The sequence below is a fragment of the Coturnix japonica genome, chromosome 25 (genome assembly GCF_054131305.1).
Source record: "Coturnix japonica strain WE chromosome 25, WE-NBRP24, whole genome shotgun sequence".
Taxonomy (NCBI): Eukaryota; Metazoa; Chordata; class Aves; order Galliformes; family Phasianidae; genus Coturnix; species Coturnix japonica.
In genome coordinates this window covers 7,436,564-7,456,125 of record NC_140687.1, presented here as the reverse complement: position 1 = coordinate 7,456,125, position 19,562 = coordinate 7,436,564, and the positions used below count along the sequence as shown (strand labels likewise).

The following is a 19,562-nucleotide window of genomic DNA, read 5'->3' as shown; positions in this document are numbered from 1 at the left end:
GGATTTCCCTTTGGTCACGGTGTCACTTCGAGACCAGTAGCAACACTAGGGGTCAGAGGAGAGCTGCTGAATGTGTGAGCAAAGCTGCTAATTGAGAAGGAGGTCGCACTCGTGTGACTTCGAAACCCGAATTAATGAGCTTACCTTCACCCTCCTGACTAATGCAGACCTCATGCAGCCCTGGGCCTGCCCTTCTCCAGCCTCCTGCCTTGTTTTGCCTACTCATAGGAAAAGATTTAGCACAGCTCAGAGCCCCAGGCAGCGCTTGGAATGCCAGCAGGAAAGAGCTGCTGGTGTCCACAAAGCTCAGGACTGCAGCAGTGGGGCTGCTGGACCTCAGTGTTCTGAACACTCTGATGTGGAAGTGATTGGCAGATGCTGGTTTTCCATGAAGATGATTGCTCAGATATGCCTGAGTTCAGATGGAGGGGCCCATTGCCCTACCAGGAAGTGGAAGATGCTTGGGGGTGAGGCAGCTCGTGCTTTCCCATGCCTGTAGGACCTTACAGTGCTGTGCCTTTCCACATACCTACCCCACCTTCTTTCTTTCCCATGCAGGGGGCATCATTAATCCAGTGGGTGGCACCAAGAATGCCCGGACAGCCCCACTGCAGTGCGTCTCTGTGGCAGAAGGACACACCAAGCCTGTGCTCTGCCTGGATGCCACTGATGAACTGCTTTTCACTGCCTAAAAAGGCATATGTTGGACAGAACAGGTGTGGGGGCTGCTGGCTTTTTATGCACTATTCTCATAGATCTCCCCAGGCTGGCATGGGGAATTGGGGTGCATGGCAGGGATGGCTCCTTCTGGGCTGCTCCCCTGTCCCTGCCTTCTGATGTCCAGGTGCTGGAGCAGGCTGGCTCCATTGCCCTGGAGAGGAGCTGTGGGTGGTGGGAGGCAGCGCTTGGGAAGGAGTTGGTGCCTCTACGCCACGGATGAACTCCCCAGCCCAACTCTCTCTGTCACGTTCTTCTTCCTACAGACCGGAGCTGTAAGATGTGGAACTTGGTGACGGGTCAGGAAATTGCTTCCCTCAAGGGTCACCCAAATAATGTTATTTCCATCAAGTACTGCAGCCACATGGGGTTGGTGTTCACCGTATGTCATGGTTTTGTAATTTTGTAATTTTGCTATCAGTATTCCACATCATAACATCATGTAAAGTATGGATACTTCTATTGAATGTGCAGTCCACAGAAGAAGACTACATATCCCAGAGAACAACAGGGGTAATGATAAGTCACGGGACCAGGACGCTGTATAATCTCATTCCCAGGCTGGAGTGCCCTCCTTCTTCTCTCGATCTTCTTGGAGAGTGGGAAGCGTTCCAGCCGTGTCGCCTAGAGTTCAGAGTAGGCCTCTCGGTTTTCGGGGACTCTCTCTCTCTGTTTCGTTCGATTTGTTAGCCTCAATTATATTATATTGTGTTATCCTGTATTTCGGTATCATATTTAGTAAAATTAGTTTTTCCTCCTTAGATTGTCTCTGTTTTATCCCACTCCCTTTTTCCCCCTCCTTTCCGGGCCCCGGGGTGGGGCCCACGGGGTGACTTCCCCTGTCACGGGCATAGGTAAATCTAAGTAACCCGTGACAGATTTTTTGGTGGAGAATGCAGGCAGCAATAGAACTTTTTAGCTTTTAGAATGACTCTCTCTTTACTCTTAAAGAGCTTCGTTAGGGGAGTGTTATCTTTTCGTAGCTGCTCACTGAGAACGTGACCTTGAAATACCAGACAAATTGTCAACATTAAGGGCTGCTGTACATTCTCAGCACTGCTATCTAACTTTTGTGTAGAAAACAAAGGGATTTCTTTCTCCCTTAGAGCAAAGCTAGCTAGCTCTGACTTTTACAGAGCCTGCCAGCTATGAATCCACTCTTCATCCCAGTTGCTCTGTTTAAGGGATTGAAAGCAATTATGATCTTCTTAAAGTATTGGTCAACTATTAACACCATAATTTGGTGTTGTGGAATTGTGCAGGTATATAGCCTAATAAGGTGGATACTGATGGAGACACCTGCCTGGTACTTTTATGAGATGTGGTATGGTCAGAATTTTGGCACCTACACCCCAGATGGAATTGTGAATCTTACGAACACTTGCATCCCAGATGGAATTGCGAATCTTACAAGTACTTGCATCCCAGATGGAACAGGCAATTTTACAAACAGCACCATGTTTAATTCATTGTACAGGCTAAAAAAACCCTTTTTATTTAGGTTGTACTCTCATATTTCCACACGCCTTTCAATAACTGAGATAGGGTTCATACTTGCATCCATGTTATCACTATTAATGAATGCATATATGTTCCTATGCATTCGTTCTATGCGGAAGTCTCCTCCAGAACCAAAGAATGATGACTGGCAGGGAATATGGAAAGGTTTAGGAAAAGTCTTAGAAGCATGGGGACCCGCAGTGTCATGGGATTTCACTCTTGAACACCTAAGGGACCCTAAGAAATTGAGTATTTGGGTCAGAGATCTAAGGAGGTAAACCTTATGTGGGGTGTGGCTTATGCATACCGTGCTTTGTATCATACTATTCTGGAGAGAGAGAGTTTCCGATCTGAGATTCAAGCCCAAGTTAATTCTGATCAGTCACAGGAGGCATCAGTAGCAATATCAGTTGCCCCTGTGGAAGGCAAGAAATGGAAACGGGTGTCCATGTGTCTAGAACGAAAAGAAGGAGAAGCACAGGGGCGGGCAGCAGAAGACCCAGGTGCCGGGCATGGAGCAGTACCGAAAAAAGCAAAGGCAAAAACCAAGAGGCATGAAGAAGAGACTGATGATGAGGAGGAAATCACCTATTGTCGACCTCTGAAGCTGACTGAAATCCAAGGCTCAAGAAAGGAGTTCACACGGCGTCAAGATGAAGGTATCCTTGCTTGGTTGCTTCGCTGCTGGGACAACGGGGCCAACAGCTTGTCTCTAGATGGTAATGAAGCTCGCCAACTAGGAAGCATTGCCAAAGATGCAGGTATCGACAGAGGGATTAGCAGATGCTTGGATGGAGCTGCCACTCTCTGGTTGCGGCTGTTAGAAGCCGTGAGAGAAAGGTACTCCTATAAGGATGCTTTGAAGCCTAAATTTGATAGTTGGAATACCGTCCAAAAAGGTATTCAGCGCCTGAGGGAATTGGCCATGGCGAAAATGTTGTACAGCCCTGATCCAAGCGAACTTGACCCTGAGAGAGTGAGGGCTGATCCTGACATGTGGCAGAAAATCACAAGTACAGCACCAGAGAGAATTGCACAGTCATTGGTAACAGGTTCTAAAGGGTTCGAGGACAGATGGCCCCGAGTTGTTGAGCTGATTATAATGCTTCAAACCACCGATCAGCAGCTCCCTCAACTGCATGCCGCAGTTTCTGCCATCTCATGGCTAGAAGACCAAGTAGATGAAATGTGCAAGAAATCGTTTCCATCAACTAATCGTAATGATCCCGTAATAGTATCAGAAACAACTGATGAAGGTCAATCCTCATACGGGCCACCAGGTCTAATGAAGGATCTGATCAAAGTATTCCAGTCCTACTCCTCACCTGCATCATCAAAAGTCTCAGCTGTTAAACGCACACGCTTCCCAGCTCGAGCAAAGAACAACAGTACGATTGCACCGCATGTTTCCATGTGGCGCTACCTACGTGACCGTGGAGAAGACATGAGGAAGTGGCATGATCAGCCTACTTCTGCACTACGAGCACGGGTGAAAGAACTACTAGACATACCAACCACCAGTGGAGTTGCTCCAGTCATCAATAACTGGAGCATTGGTAACCAATAGAGGGGCCCTGCCCTCAGTCAGGGGAGGGAAAGGGATAATAGAGTTTATTGGACTGTGTGGATTCGATGGCCTGGCACATCAGAACCACAGGAATATAAGGCGCTGGTGGATACCGGTGCACAGTGCACCCTAATGCCCTCCAGTCATGAAGGGACAGAATCAATCCATATTTCTGGAGTGACTGGGGGCTCTCAAGAATTGACTGTGCTGGAGGCTGAAATAAGCCTCACTGGCAAAGACTGGCAAAAACATCCTATTGTAACTGGCCCAGGGGCTCCATGTATACTGGGTATTGATTACCTCAGAAGGGGGCATTTCAAGGATCCTAAGGGGTATTGATGGGTTTTTGGGATAGCTGCTGTAGATATGGACAACATTAAGCAGCTGTCTGTTTTGCCTGGCCTGTCAGAGGACCTGTCTGTTGTGGGGCTGCTACGAGTAAAAGAGCAGCAGGTACCAATTGCTACAAAGACAGTGCACAGACGGCAGTATCGCACCAACAGGGATTCCTTGCTCCCCATTCATGATTTGATTCGCCAGTTGGAGAATCAGGGAGTGATCAGTAAAACTCACTCACCTTTTAACAGTCCCATATGGCCAGTGCGTAAAGCCAGTGGAGAATGGAGGCTGACAGTAGACTACCGTGGCCTGAATGAGGTCACACCCCCATTGAGCGCTGCTGTGCCGGACATGTTGGAACTCCAGTACGAGCTGGAGTCAAAAGCAGCCAAATGGTATGCCACCATTGACATTGCCAATGCCTTCTTCTCTATTCCTTTGGCTGCAGAATGTAAGCCACAGTTTGCCTTCACCTGGAGGGGCATTCAGTATACTTGGAACCGTTTGCCCCAGGGGTGGAAACACAGCCCAACCATTTGCCATGGGTTGGTCCAAACTGTACTGGAACAGGGTGGTGCTCCTGAACACCTGCAGTACATTGATGACATTGTTGTGTGGGGTGATACAGCAGAAGAGGTTTTCACAAAAGGAGAGCAGGAGAGCAGATCATCCAAATTCTTCTACAAGCCGGCTTTGCTATTAAGTGAAGCAAAGTAAAAGGACCTGCCCAGGAAATTCAGTTCTTAGGTATAAAGTGGCAGGATGGACGTCGTCACATCCCAACAGATGTGATCGACAAAATCACTGCCATGTCTCCACCAACTAGCAAGAAAGAGACACAATCTTTCCTGGGTGCAGTAGGCTTTTGGAGGATGCACATTCCAAACTACAGCCTCATTGTAAGCCCCCTTTATCAGGTGACGCGGAAGAAGAACGATTTTGCATGGGGCCCTGAGCAGCAGCAGGCTTTCGAACAGATTAAACAAGAGATAGCCCGTGCTGTAGCCCTGGGGCCAGTACGGACTGGACAGGATGTAAAGAACATCCTCTACACTGCTGCTGGAGAGAAAGGCCCCACTTGGAGTTTGTGGCAAAGAGCCTCAGGAGAGACCCGAGGCTGACCCCTGGGATTCTGGAATCGATCATATAAGGGGTCTGAAGAGTGCTACACTCCAACTGAGAAGGAGATCTTAGCCGCATATGAGGGGGTTCGGGCTGCTTCCGAAGTAGTTGGTACTGAAACACAGCTCCTTTTGGCACCTCGACTGCCAGTGCTGAACTGGATGTTCAAAGGACAGGTTCCCTCCACTCATGCTACTGATGTCACCTGGAGCAAGTGGATTACGCTGATTACACAGCGAGCGCGAATGGGAAACCTCAATCGTCCAGGAATCCTAGAGGTAATCATGGACTGGCCTGAAGATAAAAAGTTTGGAACATCACCAGCAGAAGAGGTATCACGTGCTAAAGAGGCCCCACCATACAACGAATTACCAGAAAATGAAAAGAAATATGCCCTATTCACAGACGGATCATGTCGCATTGTAGGGAAGCATTGCAGATGGAAAGCTGCTGTGTGGAGCCCCACACGACAGGTTGCAGAGGCCACTGAAGGTAAGGGAGAATCAAGACAGTTTGCAGAGGTAAAAGCTGTCCAGCTGGCCTTAGATGTTGCTGAACGGGAGAGGTGGCCAATGCTGTATCTTTACACTGACTCATGGATGGTGGCAAATGCCTTATGGGGATGGTTACAGAGGTGGGAACAAAATAACTGGCAACGGAAGGGTAAATCTGTTTGGGCCGCTGAATTATGGAAGGACATTGCTGCCCGAACAAAGAATATGGTTGTAAAGGTGCGTCATGTGGATGCACATGTGCCCAAAAGTCGGGCTACTGAAGAACAACAAAACAACCATCAGGTAGATAAAGCTGCCAAAATTGAGGTGGCTCAAATTGACTTGGACTGGCAGAATAAGGGTGAATTATTTCTAGCTTGATGGGCTCATGAGACCTCAGGTCATCAAGGAAGAGACGCGACATATAAGTGGGCCAGAGACCGAGGGGTGGACTTAACCATGGACGCTATTGCGCAGATTATTCATGATTGTGAAACATGTGCCATAATTAAACAAGCCAAAAGGATGAAACCCCTCTGGGAGGAAGGGCGATGGCAAAAGTATAAATATGGGGAGGCGTGGCAGGTTGATTATATCACCTTGCCACGATCTCGCAGTGGTAAGTGTTATGTACTCACCATGGTAGAGGCAACCACTGGGTGGCTTGAAACATACGCAGTACCCCATGCTACTGCTCGAAACACCATATTAGGTCTTGAGAAACAAGTCCTGTGGCGACATGGTACCCCAGAAAGAATTGAATCTGATAATGGGACACATTTCAAAAATTCCCTTATAAATACTTGGGCCAAAGATCATGGCATTGAGTGGATTTATCATATTCCCTACCATGCACCAGCTTCTGGTAAAATTGAACGATATAATGGGTTGTTGAAAACTGTGTTGAAAGCAATGGGTGGTGGAACATTTAAGCACTGGGAGAAGAATCTGGCAGAAGCCACTTGGTTGGTGAATACTAGAGGATCTGTCAATCGTGATGGTCCTAGTCAATCTAGCCCCCTACACACTGTAGAAGGAGATAAGGTCCCTGTTATAGATGTAAAGAACATGTTGGGAAAAGCTGTTTGGGTCCTTCCAGCTTCTGGAAAGGGCAGACCTATCCGTGGAACTGTCTTTGCCCAGGGACCTGGGTGCACTTGGTGGGTAATGCAGAAGGGTGGGGATGTTCAATGTGTGCCACAAGGGAATTTGATGCTGGGGGAGTGCAGTCAATAATTTTATGTATTTATATATATATGTTTGCATGTGTAGTGTATTTTAGTTATTATAGTTGTACATTTAGTTATGTTACATGCAATTCTACTGTTTAGCTATCATAATTTTACATACGTGTATATATATGTATATATATATTTACCATGATGTAATAATGTAGAATAAGGGGTGGAATGTCATGGTTTTGTAATTTTGTAATTTTGCTATCAGTATTCCACATCATAACATCATGTAAAGTATGGATACTTCTATTGAATGTGCAGTCCACAGAAGAAGACTACATATCCCAGAGAACAACAGGGGTAATGATAAGTCACGGGACCAGGATGCTGTATTATCTCGTTCCCAGGCTGGAGTGCCCTCCTTCTTCTCTTGAACTTCTTGGGGAGTGGGAAGCGTTCCAGCCGTGTCGCCTAGAGTTCACAGTAGGCCTCTCGGTTTTCGGGGACTCTCTCTCTCTGTTTCGTTCGATTTGTTAGCCTCAATTATATTATATTGTGTTATCTTGTATTTCGATATCATATTTAGTAAAATAAGTTTTTCCTCCTTAGATTGTCGCTGTTTTATCCCACTCCCTTTTTCCCCCTCCTTTCCGGGCCCCGGCGGGGGGGGCCACGGGTTGGCTTCCCCTGTCATGGGCATAGGTAAATCTAAGTAACCCGTGACAGGGACATGGGGGGTTATTTGGGGGGGATGGGGGGTTATAGGGGGCTATTGGGGGGGATGTGGGGGTTATGGGGGGTTATAGGGGGTTATAGGGGGTTTATGGGGGGGATGGGGGGTTATTAGGGGGTTATTGGGGGGAAAGGGGTGGGATGGGGCGTTATAGGGGGTTATGGGGGGGGTTATGGGTGGGATGGGGGCTTATAGGGGGTTTATGGGGGGGATGGGGGGGTTATAGGGGGTTTATGGTGGGAGATGGAGGGTTATGGGGGTTATTGTGGGGTATGGAGGGTTATGGGGGGGTTATAGGGGGTTTATGGGGGGAATGGGGGGGTTATAGGGGGTTTATGGTGGGAGATGGGGGGTTATGGGGGTTATTGTGGGGTATGGAGGGTTATGGGGGGGTTATAGGGGGTTTATGGGGGGGCTATAGGAGGTTATTGGGGGGTGTGGGGGGGAATGGGGGGGTTATAGAGGGTTATTGGGGGGGATAGGGGGGATGGGGGGTTATAGGGGGTTATTGGGGGTGTGGGAGGAAGGGGGGTTATAGGGGGTTATGGGGGTGTTATGGGGGGATGGGGGGTCATGGAGGGGGATGGGGGGGTTATAGGGGTTATAGGGGGTTATTGGGGGGATGTGGGGTTTATGGGGGGGATGGGGGGTCATAGGGGGTTATAGAGGGTTTATGGGGGGGATGGGGGGTTATTAGGGGGGTTATTGGGGGGAATGGGGGGATGGGGGGTTATAGGGAGTCATTGGGGGTTTATGGGGGGATGAGGGGGTTATTGGGGGTTATAGGGGGTTTATGGGGGACGATGGGGGGTCATTGGTGGGATATGGGGGGGAGATGGGGGTTATGGGTGGGATGGGGGGACATGGGTGGCTTATGGGGGGGGATGGGGCTGTTATAGGGTCCATGGGGGTCATGGGTGGGTTATGGGGGGGGATGGGGGGGTTATGGGGGTGATGGCGGGACATGGGTGGGTTATGGGGGGGTTATCGGGGGGTTATAGGGTCGATGGGGGACACGGCTGGGACATGGGGGGAGATGCGTGGGTTATGGGGGGTGACATGGGGGTATGAGGGTTAATGGGTGGGTTATGGGGGGATGGGGGTCATGGGGAGGGGATGGGGGATATAGAGGGACGGGGGGGGTAATGGGGGGGAGTTGGGGGTGGTCATGGGTTGGTATGGGGGGGTATGGGGTCTATGGGGGGACATGGGTGGGGTAATCCACTGTTAACTGAGAAAGCCGCTTGGCATTCTGATCTGCTCATCATCATGGGAATCTTGCTACCCTTGTGGAGATGTCTTACTTTTGAACTCAGTCCTGTCCTGTTTCTGTCTAGTTCTTCGTAAATACTGATGCATCAGGAAGGAGAAATACTAGGGATTACTAGGAAGAACAATAGAACAGCAGGCATCACTGTGTCATTGCGTAAATACCTGGTATGCCTTGAATTTCAGAGGGTTGCAGTAGGAAAATTCACAATGAGCAGAAGTTAGAATAACGAGAGGTATGAAATGTTATATGTCAAGGAAAACCTGAATAGACAAAGGCTTCTCAGTGTGGAAAAGGCACAGCTGTAGAGTCAGCTGATTGCTGAAATGGTACAGTGAGGTGGGAGAATACCACGAGAATTTGGCATTTAAGTGATAGAGCTCTACAGTTAAATTTAAGCAATAAAAACAAAACTAAGTCTGCACTTTCTAGGTTTGCATCAGAGGATTTTAACAATTGGTAACTTGTTTTTTATTACAGTGCTGTCATTGGTGAGATCGATGAAGAGACAGATTCAGCTCTTGACTTAGGGAATATTCGAGCAGAACCCTTAAGTTCAGTTGTGCATTGAAAAGAAGAGAATGCACATGGACTTTGTAAATCTTTGGTTGTACAGACCTATTTAACAATGTTCAACAGTTTTTGCAAATTGTGCGTAACTTGTCTAGTCACCAGTTTTGTTTTTTTATTATGAATATGTTGTAGTTTCGCTTGTAAATTAAAGTTTCTACATTTTACTAAGTATGTTTTTGTTGGATTTACTTTGGACATTTCATGCTGTGTAATTTCACTATGAATAATGGGAAACTCGAGCAATATCAGGACAGGGGGCTCTGGCATAGAGTTCAAAGAAGGTAATGCATCTCTATTCACAGGCTGACATAGATGTAGGTGCTAGAGCATTCTTGGAGAAGCTGAGAAAGGTGATTTCAGACTCTTTCAGAAAAGACTGCTGACAAAAACTGGCAGCACAAAGCCCTATTAGGTTGATAGGCTGTGCATTGTTGAACTCTTCTTCAACAAGGTAGGCAAAGGATGGTCTGCTCACGGGTCTGGTTAGAATTTCAGACTGCAATTCAGTGCTGCCAGGAGGGAGACTACTCAGAAGCAAAGTTCTGTGTGACAGCTTAAACTGTCAGCTGTGAAGTTTGGTTACCTACACATGTAGACATCAGCAAAGTTAAGATTATTTTTTACTTTTGGATTGCATTCAAATTTTCTGTTTCAACAGCAGATTTTATTTCAGTTTTGATGCCATTGGTTTTGGTCTGGATTTGACCAAAGACTGTGCTGGTTACACTGGTGAAGAAATCGGAGAGAGAAGAACTGGTAACAAAGGGGTTCTTTAAATCAAACAGAAGGCCCACTACCCTTCTAAAAACTACAAAGGTGAAATCATAGCCTAATAAAGTTACACTCTACAGTGGATTGTTAGGTCTTAATTAGAGCTTAATTTTGAGAGAAGTTTCATTCTCAGATGTTGGAAGAAGTCTGGGAGAGGAAAAAGGGAACCACAAGCCGTTATTGTTTTGGACAGGGCTGTGCCAGTTGCTGTGTGCCATTTGGCTGGCTGCTAAGATTCCTGTGGTTTCCCACTCTGTACGGATGTAGAAAAGAAAGTGTTTCCTAGGAGATAAGTGGTAATTTCTGCAAAAGAAGTCCTTTCTCTCACTGAAGGAAAGAAAAAAGTACTCAACAAAGAAGAACAATTCTCAGGCTTGAAGGTACTCTCAGTACAGACTGCTGGTCTTAAGACTGACAGATGGTTCCTCAGTACATGGAGAGTCCTACTGAAATACATATAAGGTGTCAGTTCACAGTGTTCTTGAAAAGCGGCTTTTCCTGCCAAGAGCCAAAATCAAGAGTATGATAAATAACAAGAAACTGAGTAAAATCCAGTGTGTCCTTGCAAATTAGCAAACTGATTTTACAAAAATGAGCAGGGAAGAGAAAGATGATGTTGAGGACAAAAGGAAGTAACACTGAATTGGAGGTAATCGTCATAATCCACTACGTTTCCTGTGTTGCCTGATGTTGGTCGCTTCCTCCTTTTGTTTATTTAAAAGACATCTTGGAGTTAAGGGACAAATCTTGGCTAACACTGGAAAAGGATGTCTCCAGTCAAAGGACTGAGCTGGCTTATAAAAAGATGTGTTGAATTCATTTGGTGTGCTTGAAGCAAAACAAAAGCCACCTTTGTAGTCAAAGAGCAAGTTCCTTAATTGCAATCCGTGTGCAGAGCCTCCGTGTCCACACGTCTGCAAAATTCTTCAAACATTAGTTGGTCAACCCATAGGTTGAAGGAATGTGGATTCTGTTTTGAGGACTTAGTCTGATAAGGGAGGCTTTCTGTCCAGCACATCCCTTGCTATCAGCTACAGCCTGTTATCCTTAGGCCTTGGACTTGGTGAGTATCAAACATGCTGAGCTAGATCTGGAGACTCATCAGGTAGTGTGATGTATCTAGTACGATTCCATCAGTATACTACCTTCCCAACAAACATACCAGTTCTGTATGTGTGAATAGATGCTTTTCCACCTATTAGCTTCCGATGGGTGAAGCTGTGCTCTACTGAGAATTTTACTCTGCAGGTAAAATGATCCTAAATACCTGGCTGGTGTTCTCAATGCCTTGCTGAGAGGTGATTTAGTTGATTCCATGGCTGACAGTTCATGGCTTGGTATTTTGTCATGTTCCTTTAGGAACTGAATGACCTTGAAGGCACTTCTCAGCACAATGAAAGCCTCTCAGAAGAGACTCAAACTCCAAATGGGAGTAATGCCACTGTAACTACATGGTTTATGCTTGCAAGGTTTATTTGGTCTATAGTATTTGTGAACACATCTGCCTCTTTCGCATCCTTCAGGCTGTGGGTTTAAGGAGTGACAGTGACAACCAAAGGAAGTGTGAGCCATGGAGCCAGACATAGCAGCTCTGCCTTCATGTCTGGCAGCACTGTATGCAACTTGGCTAATTTTTAGTAATTGTATTTTCATTCCTACCTTCCAGCTGTGTGTTCTGCTTAGTGATTAGAACCATGAAAGTCCATGAGTTTTCTTTGAGTGGAAGAGGGTTCTTCAGTCTCAATTGCTGTCCAGTCAATGAGGGGAAACTTGTACCAGGTTTAGTTTAACTACATGTGGCAGAAGGTAATGAGTCAGGTGTTTGCCTTGAAAATCCCACACTTGCCTCTAATACTCTTTTAAGGATTCATTTATTTATTTATTTATTTATTTATTTACAGTAATTTTTACAGCAATTACAGAAACTGTGACATTTCTTCCAGTAGTAGAATCTTCCCTGAAGAAAATAAAAGCTCTGCTGATGAAGGTAGAAATCAAAGGTGAAAACAATAGCAGTCAGACTCCTGCCAAGAGCCACTTGCCTGCACTGTGATCCTGACCTTATCCAGGCAGTAATATCTTCCTTCCTGGACCTTGCAGCACGTTCCAGGAACTCGGGGACTTGTGCTGAACAATGTGTTGCTGCTGTTAGTCTGACATCAGTAACGCTGGCCCTGAATGGGTGCCAAGAAATGTCACTCCACAATGAACTCCTCCACTTGCACTGTTATATAAATGGTGTTGGTTTCTCCTGGGGACACGAGGGCAGGAGGAGGGCAGTCCCTGTACGATTTTTGTTCTCTGAAACATCAGTAGTGGTTGTTCCCCACACCTCCTTGTCATCATTGTGTCATGGTTTTGTAATTTTGTAATTTTGCTCTCAGTATTCCACATCATAACATCATGTAAAGTATGGATACTTCTATTGAATGTGCAGTCCACAGAAGAAGACTACATATCCCAGAGAACAACAGGGGTAACGATAAGTCACGGGACCAGGACTCTATATAATCTCGTTCCCAGGCTGGAGTGCCCTCCTCCTTCTCTCGGACTTCTCGGAGAGTGGGAAGCGTTCCAGCCGTGTCGCATAGAGTTCACAGTAGGCCTCTCTGTTTTCGGGGACTCTCTCTCTCTCTCTGTTTGTTCGATTTGTTAGCCTCAATTATATTATATTGTGTTATCTTGTATTTCGATATCATATCCGCAGGCACCGAACCCCAAGGGGCCACAAACGCTCCGCCTCACTGCTCCGGCAGCCCAACTCTAACTCAGTCCGGTCCCAGGCTCGGCGCAGCTGCTAGTCCGATGGCAATGGAAATTATAATAATTGATCACAGTCCGTTACAGATTTCTTTGTTCTTTCTCCACACCCACTGCTGCATTTGACTAGTCTTTAAAAAATCTGTCATGGGTTACTTAGATTTACCTATGCCCGTGACAGGGGAAGCCAACCCGTGGGCCCCCCCCGGGGCCCAGAAAGGAGGGGGAAAAAGGGGAATGGGATAAAAACAGCGGCAATCTAAGGAGGAAAAACTTACTTTACTAAATATGATATCGAAATACAAGACTCCTCACAAATTGAGGATTTCCCCTGCAGTTTCCTTAAATGACAGCATTCCCTGTCCCTTCTCTATCACAAGGAACTATCCACTCCCTGCACTGAATCTAATTTAAAGCGCTGGTAATCAATCCAACCAGCTTGCTCCCCAGCATGCTTTTGCCCCACCTGCTCTGTCACATTCTGTCTGATGTCCACATACCTGGTCTCTCAAAGGCCTGCCCAAGATCACAGTAACCAAAACCTTGATCTGACACCATTACCTGAGCCAGTAATTTACCTGGCCCATTCTCACTCTTCATTTCTTAGCCCCCAGTCAGCAGTACAGAGAAGACTACTTGTGTTCCTGATCCCTTTAACATCTTCCCAAGGGATTCAAAGTCCCTTTTAATGTTCTGTAATTTCCTTTTTGCAGCCTCCTGGGACCCTACTTGAATGAGACCTTGAGTGGGTAGTAGCCTTCTATTTTATCAGAGGCAGTAGAGTCTTCTTAACATCTGTGACATGTGCCCCCAGATAACAGCAAACTGCTCTGGAGAGGTTATTTTTGGTGGCAAATTCGGGGCCTCAGTGCCTCCCAGCAAGGAGTCCCAATTACCAAGGCTCGTCAGCTGTTTTTGGTGGCACTAGTTTTAATAGGACTCCTTGGTTGGCCCTGCCCTGCATGCTTGTTGTATGCAGTGGAAGCAGGGACAGGTAGCTGGGAAGGGGCCAGGGATGCTGTCTGGACATGCATGGGATCAGGAAGGCTGAGGCACAGATGGAACTGAACTTGGCGAGGGATGTAAAAATAACCAGAAGGGAGCCTACAGGTGCACTGGGCAGAAGTGACAGACCTGGGAGAGTGCACTCCCTCTGATAAATGAGGAGGGAGAACTGGCTTTAACCAACATGGAGAAGCGCAAGGTACTCTATGAGTGCTTTGCTGTCTGGATTCTGCTGGAGATATTCTTCCACCTGGCTCCTGGCTTGTACCAGCTGGAGAGAGCACAAAGGGCCACCAGAAGTTATCTCATAAAGGAATGGCCAACCTGCAGAAAAGGCTCCAAAGATCCCCCTCCCAAGCATGGCCAGGTTTACAACAGAGACTTTACCCTCGGCTTCCTGTTAATGAATCACCACCGAAGACCTGAAAGTGGTTCAGCACACCCATTAAAATCACAACCCTCCACACTTGTTTCAAGCATATACCCCTTAATTTCTATGATGACAAACCTTATGACATATAGTAGCTGTTTGCCCCACTGCTTCAAGTACCCAGGAGGAAAAGAACACAAATGCATGCTGGCCACTTGTCTGATCTCAGGGCAGACTGAAGGCACCAGGAGGAGAGATGGAAGTGAGCAGAGGAGGACTGTGGCAAGTCATAGAGGCAAGGAATGAGGTGGAAAGCAAGTCAAGAAGGCCAACAGAATAAAACAAAGATGTACCAGATATGAAAGTTTATTAAATACCAAGTTGGAACACAAATATCTGGAATTAAATATAGCATATTAGTGTCATAAAACACATTCATATAAAAACTCGCAGTACCAATTGGACAGAAGGTTGAAACATTAATTTTCCTTCTTCCCACTATGAACCGCTTCAGGTTCATCATGTGTTCATCTACCAACTGTGAATGTCTTAAGATGAGTCAAATTCTAATGCAAAATCCAACAAGGATATCAAGTCAGAAATATCAAAAAGGTCACATTAAAGCTTTCTTGGCACTGCTACACACGCACAGTATTTTTAAACCCTAGGTGCGTGAAAGTGACAGCAATGTAAAGTGCATTCTTCTCCAGCTTAATCACTGCTAAAACTTCCACTTAACCAGCAGAAATATTCACAGCATCAGGACGGAAACAGCTGGCAGGAATCCAATCAAAATCTCTTATGCGTTAAAATAACACTGGAGACTCTACCACAAACAGTGGAAGGGTTAAATAGAACCAAAGGAATGCTTCTGGTAAAACCTTTAACAAAAAACGTGGAGCAAAATAATGTGTCAAAAACATTTTGACAGTTCCGTCAAGTTCAAGAACCAACCTTACTCAGTCTGACAGTAATTAAAAATAGATATGGTTCTTATCCTGAGTGCAAAATAAACTGACTACCCCTCGGTGACCAACAGGTAAGTGCAGAGTGTCAACCTATTTAATATATTTAAAATTTATATTCAAACCGCAGTAAAGATGTTTCCACACTAAGCTGCAGGATGGGAAGTCACAGACCTCCTATGTAAACAAATGATCTCCAGTACTTTTCCCTTTACATTTTAAATAAAAATATATTTAGATCAGGTAATTTTGGTTTAAAACATCCCGGTACTCCTGTACCGCTCTGCAAAGGGGATCCTGGTCAACATTGAGATTTTTTGAAGATCCATAAGTAGATTTCATTGGAGAAGCTCTAGCAGTTTCAAGCTCAGCGGTGGCTGGAAAGAAAAGAAACAAGATTGACGATGTTACTTTTACAGTAGATTGAGTCAAATCAGTCACTGTAAAAACATTACTGATAACTGATCAGGCTACGCTCTACAGAGATATTTAAAAACTTCCAAGGAAAACACAAATCAAAAAGGACAGGCATAAAGGAAGAAACATTTTTTCACATTCAATGATCAGCCAATACAATTTTTAAAGCTAGTTAAAGAAATTCCAGGTTTTAGAAACACAGAATGGTTTGGGCTGGAAGGGACCTTTTAAGATCACCCAGTTCCAATCTCCCTTCTATAGGCAGGGACAGCTCCCTCTAGACCAGGTTCCTCAGAGCCCCATCCGGACTGGCTCTGAATGCCTGCAAGATGGGGGCTATGCACAACATCTCTAAGCAACCTGTTCCAGAGTCTCACCACCCTTACATTAGGAAGTAAAGAGTTTCTTCCTAATATCTAGTCTAAATCTACCTACTTTCAAGTTTACAGCCATTTCTCCGCATCCTGTTATTACATGCCCATATATATATATGAAAGTTTTAGCCTTAACTTTAACTGCCAGGGATGTCTTAACTTTCCCTGGCTAAACCCTCTTTCGTTCATGGAAACACATCTTCGATGGAAGCAGAAAAGGATTTTCAGTACTTCCATCCATCAGCCTTTTCCAGACAAGATCCCCAGACCAAGCAAATACTACGGCTCCTACTACACATGTAATTATGTTTGAATATGCAAATGAGCACATGGCAATGGGTTTCTGTCTATTCAGGGAAATTGGAAGAGCTGTGAAGCAACAGCTGGATTCTCAAGGGCTCCCTGCTTCAAAATAACTCTAGGAACAGCAGCAGTGACTCTGGCAGAATGCTAATTGTGAAACAGTATGAATTCTTCTCTGAAGACCTGGCCTTTTATTATAGAACAGGCTTTACACTGCATATTAAAAGCAATCAGTTCATGCTGTGTTTGCCTATATATTGCTGAATGATTTTTACCTAAAGAAAGGCTATCTTTTCCACTGATTCTTCTTTATCCAAAGACAAGTATGACAACATGTCAGGTACAAAAAAAAGCAATGAAAAAGAGCGAGCAAAAATTAAGAACACCAGAAAATGTATATGGTATATTTGAAGTGCTGAATGCAATGAATGTATGCAGAAAGAGAAGTAGTGACAGAAGTCCATAAAAATCTTATTTCTGGGCTTTTTTTTTTTTTTTTTACATTTGATGTTTGTGCCTGAGGATGAAAGGTGACTTGAACTTAAGCCAAGTGTATCTGTGCGGGGGAGATGGTTTGCTCTCCATGCTTTTTCTCAAAAGTAGCTGCAGAACATTCTGAAGAGTATATTGGTTAGCAGGAAGTTTTCCATTAAAACTCTCTAAGTTAGAGTTAAAAACAGCCCCACACTGTGCTTCAAACAGCACAAATCTTGACAACTTTTGAAAATAATTACATAGAAGTTACGAACAGTCATCATCTTCCTTAAAAACACTGATATCAGAGTAGCATATTACCTTGCTGAAGTTCCTTATTGATTTTTTCCTCCAAATCCTTCTGTACCTAGAATTATAAATAACACATGCATTATAAATAACACTGCACATTTTATTAAGTAACAGAAACCAGCTTGGATCGCTAGAAAGGAGCATTTGCCCCTCGCTCTCCCAGGAGATGTTTATTTACTGTCATTTACTCTGAATGCAAAGTTTTCATAAGGAGAAATTAGACCTTTTAAAGGGCCACAGTTCAAACACCGTATGCGATCATTTACATTTGAAGATATTTGCGACTCCTGTGTTATTTTCCATCAGGTCTTTAACGCATAGAAGTAATTGTCAAAACAGACAGCATATAGCTTCCAGACTCATGTAATTAGCAAATACAGTTAAGTGCTTGGAGCATGTGGCTTACGTGGAGAGGCTGAGAGCATCAGGACTGTTAAGCCTGGAGAACAGAAGGCTTGTGGTCTCACCTACAGGTGTAATTATCTGACTGTGGGATGCAGCATAAAGAAGGCAGAGCAAGAAATTTCTCGGTGGTGCCAAGTAAAAGAACAAGAGGAACAGGCAGAAGTCAAAAGAGTGGAAATTTGTAAGACTGCTAAAAATCAGGAGTGCAGACAGGAAATAAAATCAGAAAGGAAACAGAAACTGAGAGACGGAATGGGAAGTAGGTGTTCCCTTTCTTATGCTACCAGTAGGAAAACTGGTTTCATGAATCCATGCACTCACGCTGGTTGCAGCTAGCAGAAGTCACTATTATTTCCTGAACCCACTTTTCAGAGCTGCATTTCTTTCTCTTGTTTGTAATCAGTGCAATTTGTTTCTTCAAACAGTTGCATGGACAAAGTAATTGATACCAGCATTTTGAATAACGGCAGCGTAAAGTATTTTCAGCTTCTTATCCTTGAAGCTTTATCAAAGCTTTTGCAAAATCAAAGCCAAAATCTACACGAGCTTCCTCATCCCAGGAGATGCTCACACTCTACTTCAGATAACCTCCCTTACTTTGAAAAACACCAAATGTGCACTGAGAGCTTTACATAAAAACAAAAGTGCAAGATGACTACACGAGGCAAACTCCAATTTAAGTTCCTTAGTTTCCAGTTATTATGAACTTTACTGTCAGGAGAACTTGTAATCTCCTCCATCCAAGAAGGCAGCACTTAGTTTGAATTTAATGGCAATACAGAGGTGGTTTTTTTTGTTGTTTTTTTTTTTTTTTCCCAATAGAAGGAAACAGATTACTGGAAAAATCTGAGGTATAACTGAAGCAAAGACAAGGCTCAGAGTCAGGTAAACTCTTGTCTTTTTAAGTAGCCTGGTGAACAGGCCAAGTACTAAGCAGCACAACTGGCAAAGTACTTCAAAGCTATTGCAGAAGTTGCAATCATGTATAAATTGCTGCAAAATATTATAAAGCTGTCAAGACTTGAAGAGTAGGTTGTTGTTTTCTCAGGTAATAATACATAGCAGGAAGCACAAAAAGAAATGTTTACTAGGCACAGCATGCATCCCACAGCAGACTGTATAGGAAGAAGCAAAGCAATCATACTCACATCATCCTAGTTTTAAAGGATGTCTTTGTTAGTATTAATGTACTAAAATAAACTAAAAATGAAGATCAGTAAGGAAAAAAACAACGTGGCTTGACCAGAGATGTCTGATGGGCTGAGCAAAGATGTCAAAGTTATCCATTTCAAGTATGTCATACACTTATGCACATTCTATACAGTAAAGTTTAATAAATAGCTTAGCTGGGAACTTCCAATGCCACAGCAGCTGCTTATTAAATTTTCTCTAGTTGAAAAAAAAGAAAAAAAAAACAATACAAAAACCTTACATAAGTACATAGTTATGTGTATATACAGTTAGATAGTTCATCATTTAGATGTCAGTATTTTTGCTGTCTGAGCACTCTAGGAATTCTGTACAATCTTAATGACCTAAAGTCTTCATCACTGAAGAGTATTTCACAATGCTTACCTTATCCATGTACACTTCAACTTTTTTTCTTGCCAATAATGCAATCCCAGCAGCATCTAGGAAGCATTCCCCTTGGCTGAAGCTTCTGTTCAGTGTGGAATTGTTTCTGAGATTTCCCAGTTCAGCTGAATATTTTCCTGGACTTGCAATAGGACCACCACTGACAGTGCTGCTCGCAATTAAAGATTTGTTTCTTTGGCGTTCCTCAAAGAGCTTACAATTGGCTTCTGCAAGTCTCTTGGTTGTTCTGAAATATTTAAAAACACACAAAGAATTATCTTTGATAATATTTTTGCAGAGTAACTTCTTCCAGGTCTTTGACTAGCTTTTGAAAAGAG

General features: G+C 44.5%; 1 pseudogene across 1 annotated transcript in view; it reads right to left on the bottom strand.

The window, feature by feature from the left end:
* Window positions 1–14,853: 14,853 nt before the first annotated feature.
* Window positions 14,854–19,562, bottom strand: part of LOC146756879 (uncharacterized) — a 38,805-nt pseudogene continuing 34,096 nt past the window's right edge. The window contains exons 26-28 of the transcript XR_014937156.1: window positions 19,225–19,471; window positions 17,254–17,299; window positions 14,854–15,741 (exon numbers count right to left, since the gene is read on the bottom strand). The product of XR_014937156.1 is annotated as an uncharacterized LOC146756879 (transcript). The remainder of the gene's footprint in view (window positions 15,742–17,253; window positions 17,300–19,224; window positions 19,472–19,562) is intronic.